This window comes from Pseudophryne corroboree, chromosome 5, assembly GCF_028390025.1.
Source record: "Pseudophryne corroboree isolate aPseCor3 chromosome 5, aPseCor3.hap2, whole genome shotgun sequence".
NCBI classification, from domain to species: domain Eukaryota; kingdom Metazoa; phylum Chordata; class Amphibia; order Anura; family Myobatrachidae; genus Pseudophryne; species Pseudophryne corroboree.
Genome location: NC_086448.1, coordinates 127,628,692 through 127,637,987, shown reverse-complemented (window position 1 = coordinate 127,637,987; position 9,296 = coordinate 127,628,692). Strand labels below are relative to the sequence as shown.

Genomic DNA, 9,296 nt, shown 5'->3' with positions numbered 1-9,296 from the left:
TTTTATGCCTTCATCTTCTCCTCTCTCCTCATTCCTACAACATCACTGGCCGCCAAACAGAAATGCCAGTTTGCAGTGTTGCTTTAATATCGGTGGCTGATAATGCTTCTGTCTTTCAGTAGCAGTCCACAATTTCCCCACCAGCAGCTACATTTTTTTCTGTTTCCTATGTCAACTGTTCCCCATATTACTTATATGTTAGCCTCTATGGGGAGGGCCATCTTCACCTTCTGTTTCATGTAATCTATTATATAACTATCTAGCTGTGTGTCTAACTGCCCGTCCCCTTACAGTTCTCATTGGATCCCATCTCCCCTCCATACCCTGCTGCCTCAACTCAAGCTCTCCATATACATGTATCATACAGTATGTGTAACTGCTCAGACGCAGCACAACCCTTCTTCCCTCCCCTCAGATAAAAAGATAAGGAAAGGGCAGGAAGGGGGAGAGCCAAATATGGAATAGGAAAGGAGATAGACACAGAGAGATGGCTAAATGCCCCTTGTGTTAGAGTCCTAGAGGGGGCAACCATGTTGGAGGTGTGGAGCCATGATTGAGTCATCGTGGCCCCACCCGCTGTGGAGTGCTGCAATTGGAATCACATCGTCTAACCCTGGTCCTCCAACTTCAAATGCATTGGTCTGTGGACCAAGAAGGCAGCGGGAGTGCAGAAGTTTGCTCTAGACAAGGGCCCTCATTCCAAGTTGTTCGCTCGCTAGCTGCTTTTAGCAGCAGTGCAAACGCTAAGCCGCCGCCCTCAGGGAGTGTATCTTAGCTTAGCAGAAGTGTGAACGAAAGGATCGCAGTGCTGCTACAAAATAATTTTTCCATGAACAAGGTTGTGACTCCGCAGTAGTCCTGAAGTTTCAGAGATAATTTGTTAAACCAGAATTACGTTCATATGTATGGTAGGTATACCTATAAATATTAGTACCTGGTGGTGCACCCAGAGTCAGGAAAAAACTAGAGAAAAAACAACTTTGCAAAAGACTCTTGTGTGGGTGCACTCTTGTTTTCGTTATATGATTATAGATTAAGACATAGCTTTTATTGATTCATTTAAAATAAATCCTCACTCTTATACTCCCCCATGTTTGGTTAATAGGATATATTATATCTATATACACAAAAAGTGCTTCAAAAATTGGAAATGTTCTGGTTAGTCTATCACCAAAAGACTTGTAGGTGGATGTAGACACTATAGTTCTACATCCAATCCTAACCAACCAGCACAAGCTAAGCTTGTTTTAATGAGACCTCAATGGGTCAAAGTTAATCGGACCAGTTTTATCAAGAGTATGTGTCGTAACAGAATTATATACATATATTGGGGTTGCCTGCTATTTGCCCCCGTATTTTATGAGACAATAAGTTTTGCTAATTTTTTAGCTATGGATATCTAGCAGAAAAGAGAAGAAAAACAGAAGAGAAGAGGGAAAAGAAAAAGGGGGGAGAGAAAAAGTGGTGATCCTGCTGTTGGTATCCGGTCGGAGGGGGTCATTGATTACAACACCGGGTATTCCCTGGGGGTCTCCCTCACAGGTACTGACCCAGCCCGCCACCGTTTTGCTTCCAAGATCGGACGAGATCGGGCTCTGTTGGTGGGGTATGGTAGTAACTTTTGACGCAATTGGTCGACCCACCAATGAGATTGCACCGATTAAAGATTTCAGAAAAAGGCAAATGCGGATCTGCTGTCTACGTTAGACGCAGGTTTGCACCTGTGAATCATAAATGAGAGTCCGCTGATATAAGAAAATTTTTTAAGGCTGCAGATGAAGATAAAAGTAAGTTTTAGGTTAAGGGTACACGATCTGTATATGCTAGATAAGACTTATGTTAAAATAACACCAGTTGATCCCACCTATAACCGCCATATATTGTGCCGCTGGGTAGGGAACATTAAGAGATCAATGTCACAGAGATCATGTGTTATTCACAATAGGTACTGACAATTTGTTTGATCATTTAGACATACATATATCATATCTAGAATCCCTGCTGAAGCACATATACCAAAAGAAACTCCCCCAAGAAAAACATTTTTTTTATATGATTATGGATGCAGCCCAAAATATTGGACTGTTGCCCTAGGAAAGACAAATATTTGGGGGGGAGTGTGTCTAATCAAACAAAAATGTAATCTGCTCTCAATTATCTATATGGTAACAGATAATGATAAACGATATAAGCAAAAGAGCAAAACATTTTAGAAAAAGCGAAGGTAGACAGGTACATTTCTCATGTCCCGTCTATAGCAGGCAAAAGATGATGCTGTATCTATCTGAAAACACCTGAATAGGTTTGATATTTGTAAGTTGATAGTAGTTACAACAAGTTTGAACGAAGTTTCTATATGGAAAGATACAGAAAAAATACCAGCCCCTGCCCAGGTCCCTGGGTCAGTCTGGAGTCAGAAAGATCTGCATCATACTCCTGATGTCCGTGGTCAGAAGAGGAAAACGCGTTTCACCTGTCTTGCGGGCTTGTTCACTTCCAATGCTGTTAATTGGGGTGATAAGTCAGGTTTAAATACCTGTTGCTGAGAGCCCAGCCAATCACTGGGATCCGTGATTTAGCCGCCTGATTGGTTACAGGCCAGTTGCTTAGGCCTGCGGAAGTGACGTTCTTACACTGGTTGCTAAGTTACCATCAATTGTTTATGTGTTGCTGGAGTGCCGTGTATAAATCTAAAATAGTGTCCTGGCTATTTGACACTGCGCCTCCAGACTCTCTGATGGCCGCATCGCTGGTGCCCCTTAGTATCTCCCCCGGCAATCCGAGTAGGGACGGCACATGTAGTTGGATAAATGCCTATGTGTCCCGTTGCCAGGCATTGCCAGGTCTCCCCGGCTTCAGAAGGTGACGTCACCACGTCTCCCCGGCTTCCGGGCAGAGACGATACGTCACATCCGGTGGTGCCTGAGCGTCTGGTTGCCTGGCGACCGGGAAATAGGGGTGTCGATATCCGTGGAGGCGAATAGGTATAGGGCACTCCATTGCACTGTGCCTGTAGGTAAGAGGTCCTAGTGTTGATAAAAGAGGGAAAAGAGGGGAAACAGACATAAAGAGGAAACGATACATGAGAAAAGGAGATATGTATAAAGGTACAGAAAAGATTATATATCCGTACTTGGTATAAGGACGCCTGCTGTGCATAAAGAATAAGTATATAACGTCTTCCCGGCTGTCCGGGTAAGGATGATAGGGTATTGTCCTTTGGTATAGGTCTCACATTCCTGAGTGGGTAGGGAGGGATTATTTATGGGTCTAATTAAAAATAGGCTTTCTATTATAGATTTTGCTATGCCCCGGTGGCCCCGGTTGTTGGCATATATTATATTCTTTAACAAGCAGGGTAGGGCCATGTATAGACATGGCATGTTATATAACTTGTTGCATGGTATTGGGCCCAGATCAGGGTATAGGGCTATATCTCAGTTATAGCCACTTGGGTAGAAATATTATGTCTTTTATATAAGACATAAGTAATTGGTTTTTACAAGTATTGATTAAAATAGGGGTTGTCACCAACCAAAGTGGTGGTATTGTACTTCCTTGGTTACCCTTGTTCTTATAATTGCTGACTTGCTTATTTGGCAAATGCGCTGTCCTGAGTGGAACCTTTGAGTGATTTATATAAGGTGAAAGATAAAGATGAAAAATAAAATGAATTAAAATTAAAAATAGGAGTAACTCAAGCGTGCATGTTAAGTGATCATGTTGTATTTGTGAATGGGACTGATGAGAAAAATATTGTTATTAATTATGGATTAGTTATGTTTAGCGAGAGTGAATTGGGGGCATAGTGGTTAATTGGAGTCTACTATTTTGGTGTTGGGTATATATGATATATTGTGTAGGCCTATCGGGTAATGGGTCCTGGGTTAATGTGTCTACTGTGGGTGTCCTGTAAGGTCATATAGGACTTGGGATTAGTGTAAACCGTGAAAAGTGAAAAAGCAATTATAATAGGTGGAAAAACGTGTATGCTGAAACAAAAAAGGACAGTAATTGTGACAGAGTGCCAAAAACATGTGTATGCATATCCAACTATTGCTGTTGAATGGTGTAGTAAATGGTGTATCTGAGTGAGGTGAAGAAAAATCGATGTATGTGTAGGGTATAGCCTGGAGGTGCAGTGATTACTGTGGGGACCACTATATTAGTGATAAATATGGGGTAAATAAATAAATGTGACGTATCGTCTGCCCGGAAGCCGGGGAGACGTGGTGACGTCACCTTCTGAAGCCGGGGAGACCTGGCAATGCCTGGCAACGGGACACATAGGCATTTATCCAACTACATGTGCCGTCCCTGCTCGGATTGCCGGGGGAGATACTAAGGGGCACCAGCGATGCGGCCATCAGAGAGTCTGGAGGCGCAGTGTCAAATAGCCAGGACACTATTTTAGATTTATACACGGCACTCCAGCAACACATAAACAATTGATGGTAACTTAGCAACCAGTGTAAGAACGTCACTTCCGCAGGCCTAAGCAACTGGCCTGTAACCAATCAGGCGGCTAAATCACGGATCCCAGTGATTGGCTGGGCTCTCAGCAACAGGTATTTAAACCTGACTTATCACCCCAATTAACAGCATTGGAAGTGAACAAGCCCGCAAGACAGGTGAAACGCGTTTTCCTCTTCTGACCACGGACATCAGGAGTATGATGCAGATCTTTCTGACTCCAGACTGACCCAGGGACCTGGGCAGGGGCTGGTATTTTTTCTGTATCTTTCCATATAGAAACTTCGTTCAAACTTGTTGTAACTACTATCAACTTACAAATATCAAACCTATTCAGGTGTTTTCAGATAGATACAGCATCATCTTTTGCCTGCTATAGACGGGACATGAGAAATGTACCTGTCTACCTTCGCTTTTTCTAAATTTTTTTGCTCTTTTGCTTATATCGTTTATCATTATCTGTTACCATATAGATAATTGAGAGCAGATGACATTTTTGTTTGATTAGACACACTCCCCCCCCAAATATTTGTCTTTCCTAGGGCAACAGTCCCATATTTTGGGCTGCATCCATAATCATATAAAAAAAAAAATTTCTTGGGGGAGTTTCTTTTGGTATATGTGCTTCAGCAGGGATTCTAGATATGATATATGTATGTCTAAATGATCAAACAAATTGTCAGTACCTATTGTGAATAACACATGATCTCTGTGACATTGATCTCTTAATGTTCCCTACCCAGCGGCACAATATATGGCGGTTATAGGTGGAATCAACTGGTGTTATTTTAACATAAGTCTTATCTAGCATATACAGATCGTGTACCCTTAACCTAAAACTTACTTTTATCTTCATCTGCAGCCTTAAAAATTTTTCTTATATCAGCGGACTCTCATTTATGATTCACAGGTGCAAACCTGCGTCTACGTAGACAGCAGATCCGCATTTGCCTTTTTCTGAAATCTTTAATCGGTGCACTCTCATTGGTGGGTTGACCAATTGCGTCAAAAGTTACTACCATACCCCACCGACAGAGCCCGATCTCGTCCGATCTTGGAAGCAAAACGGTGGCGGGCTGGGTCAGTACCTGTGAGGGAGACCCCCAGGGAATACCCGGTGTTGTAATCAATGACCCCCTCCGACCGGATACCAACAGCAGGATCACCACTTTTTCTCTCCCCCCTTTTTCTTTTCCCTCTTCTCTTCTGTTTTTCTTCTCTTTTCTGCTAGATATCCAAAGCTAAAAAATTAGCAAAACTTATTGTCTCGTAAAAAACGGGGGCAAATAGCAGGCAATCCCAATATATGTATATAATTCTGTTACGACACATACTCTTGATAAAACTGGTCCAATTAACTTTGACCCATTGAGGTCTCATTAAAACAAGCTTAGCTTGTGCTGGTTGGTTAGGATTGGATGTAGAACTATAGTGTCTACATCCACCTACAAGTCTTTTGGTGATAGACTAACCAGAACATTTCCAATTTTTTAAGCACTTTTTGTGTATATAGATATAATATATCCTATTAACCAAACATGGGGGAGTATAAGAGTGAGGATTTATTTTAAATGAATCAATAAAAGCTATGTCTTAATCTATAATCATATAACGAAAACAAGAGTGCACCCACACAAGAGTCTTCTGCAAAGTTGTTTTTTCTCTTTTTTTCACAAAATAATTTTTGGCAGCTTCAGAGTAGCTCCAGACCTATTCCTAGCTAGCGATCACTACAGACTATTTAGTTCCTGTTTTGACGTCACGAACACGCCCTGCGTTCGGCCAGCCACGCCTGGGTTACCCCAGGCACGCCTGCGTTTGTATCTGACACGCCTGCATTTTTCCACACTCCCCGAAAACGGTCAGTTACCTCCCAGAAACACCCACTTCCTGTCAATCACTCTGCGGCCAGCCGTGCATCTGAAAAGCGTCGCTAGACCTTGTGTGAAACTACATCGGCTGTTATGAAAGTACGACGCGCGAATGAATTGCGCCCCATACACATGCGCAGAAGTGGCAGTTTTTTTTGCCCGATCGGTGCGCTGCGAACGAAAGCAGCTAGCGATCAACTCGGAATGACCACCAATATGAGGTGTTGGGAAGATTAAGAGAATACCTTGTTGAAGTTACAGAGAAGGCCAATAAATGTGAGATGGCAGTGACTTACAGTGGTATTCCGTGCTTTGTGCGAGGGGCTGCAGCCTTTTGCTCAGAGTACATGGAATTCTTATTTACAACCTCTCATCTCTATACTTTTCAGTGTAAAGCATTTTGCGCCTTCCAGTGGAACTTCTGCGGAAAATTCATTTTTAATCACAGTAGACCGGTGTAATTAGCTTCACACACACAAATGGCACATAATAAAGGCACTGCTCCGAACTCATTCATTTAAAGCCATAAATTAGGGTAATCTGAGAAGTATTTTAGTGGCAAAACTTACATTTTAGTGGGAAAAGGGATGAGATCGGGACTAGTAAATGTTACATGCAAAATAAACAAAACACACTTATTCGCCAATTTTTTTCTGTCTTCATTTGCACTGTCATCATCCACAGATTTCTAGTCTGCTTTCCATTGTTTACAAAGCAATTAAGCCAGAAACAGAAGTGGCTATTTGCTAGTACACAGTTTTGCTAAAAAACTGTGGGGGTAATTCAGACCTGATAGCAGCTGTGCATTTTTGCACAGCGGGAGATCAGATCTGAACTGCACATGCACCGCAATGCGCCGGCGCGTCGGACGACTGCACCGGGCATCGATGCCTAGTGACGGGATGGTGCAAAAAATAAGAATTTACTCACCGGTAATTCTATTTCTCGTAGTCCGTAGTGGATGCTGGGAACTCCGTAAGGACCATGGGGAATAGACGGGCTCCGCAGGAGACTGGGCACTCTAAAAGAAAGATTAGGTACTATATCTGGTGTGCACTGGCTCCTCCCTCTATGCCCCTCCTCCAGACCTCAGTTAGGGAAACTGCCCGGAAGAGCTGACACAACAAGGAAAGGATTTGGAATCCAGGGTAAGACTCATACCAGCCACACCAATCACACCGTATAACTCGTGATAACCATACCCAGTTAACAGTATGAACAACAACTGTGCCTCATTTTACGGATGGCTCATAACAATAACCCTTTAGTTAAGCAATAACTATATACATGTATTGCAGAGAGTCCGCACTTGGGACGGGCGCCCAGCATCCACTACGGACTACGAGAAATAGAATTACCGGTGAGTAAATTCTTATTTTCTCTGACGTCCTAGTGGATGCTGGGAACTCTGTAAGGACCATGGGGATTATACCAAAGCTCCCAAACGGGCGGGAGAGTGCGGATGACTCTGCAGCACCGCATGAGCATACTCAAGGTCCTCCTCAGCCAGGGTATCAAACTTGTAGAACTTAGCAAACTTGTTTGACCCCAACCAAGCAGCAGCTCGGCAAAGCTGTAAAGCCGAGACCCCTCGGGCAGCTGCCCAAGAAGAGCCCACCTTCCTTGTGGAATGGGCTTTCACCGATTTTGGATGCGGCAATCCAGCCGCAGAGTGAACCCGCTGAATCGTGCTATAGATCCAGCGAGCAATAGTCTGCTTCGAAGCAGGAGCGCCAACCTTGTTGGCTGCATACAGAATAAACAGCAAGTCAGACTTTCTGACTCCCGCCGTTCTGGAAACATAAATTTTCAAAGCCCGGACTACGTCCAGCAACTTGGAATCCTCCAAGTCCCTAGTAGCCGTAGGCACCACAATAGGCTGGTTCAAATGAAATGATGATACCACCCTAGGGAGAAATTGGGACGAGTCCTCAATTCTGCCCTGTCCATATGGAAGATCAGATAAAGGCTTATACATGACAAAACCGCCAATTCTGACACACGCCTAGCCGAAGCTAAGGCCAATAGCATGACCACTTTCCACGTGAGATATTTTAGCTCCACGGTCTTAAGTGGCTCAAACCAGTGGGATTTCAGGAAATCCAACACAACGTTAAGATCCCAAGGTGCCACCGGTGGCACAAAAGGAGGCTGAATATGCAGCACCCCCGGAACAACGTCTGAACTTCAGGCAGTGAAGCCAGTTCTTTTTGAGAGAAAATGGATAGGGCCGAAATCTTGACCTTTATGGATCCTAATTTTAGGCCCATAGTTACTCCTGACTGTAGGAAGTGCAGGAATCGACCCCGCTGGAATTCCTCTGTAGGGCCTTCCCGGCCTCACACCAAGCAACCTATTTTCGCTATATACAGTGAAAAAGTCTTGCTGTCACGTCTTTCCTAGCCTTTATCAGCGTAGGAATAACTGCATCCGGAATGCCCTTTTCCGCTATGATCCGGCGTTCAACCGCCATACTGTCAAATGCAGCCGCGGTAAGTCTTGGAACAGACAGGGCCCCTGTTGCAACATGTCCTGTCTGAGAGGCAGAAGCCTTGAGTCCTCTGAGAGCATTTCTTGCAGCTCCGGGTACCGAGTCCTTCTTGGCTCATTTGGAGCAAAGAATATTGTTCTCACTCCTCCTGTTATTACAATTCTCAGCCCTTGGGTATGAGAGGAAGAGGAGGAATACATAGACCGACAGGAACACCCACGGTGTTACTAGTGCGACCACAGCTATCACCTGAGGGTCCCTTGACCCGGCTTAAAACCTTTTTTAGCTTTTTATTGAGGTGGGACGCCATCTAGTCCACCTGAGGCAGTTCCCATCAATTTGCAAACTGCGTGAAGACTTCCTGATGAAGTCCCCACTTTCCCGGGTGGAGGTCGTGCCTGCTGAGGAAGTCTGCTTCCCAGTTGTACACTCCCGGAATGAACACTGCTGACAGTGCGATT

The 9,296-nt window shown here is 44.0% G+C and overlaps 2 pseudogenes; one reads left to right on the top strand and one right to left on the bottom strand.

Moving 5' to 3' along the window:
* Positions 1–1,501: 1,501 nt before the first annotated feature.
* Positions 1,502–1,620, bottom strand: LOC134930634 (5S ribosomal RNA; annotated as a pseudogene).
* Positions 1,621–5,483: 3,863 nt separating this feature from the next.
* Positions 5,484–5,602, top strand: LOC134930355 (5S ribosomal RNA; annotated as a pseudogene).
* Positions 5,603–9,296: the final 3,694 nt, after the last annotated feature.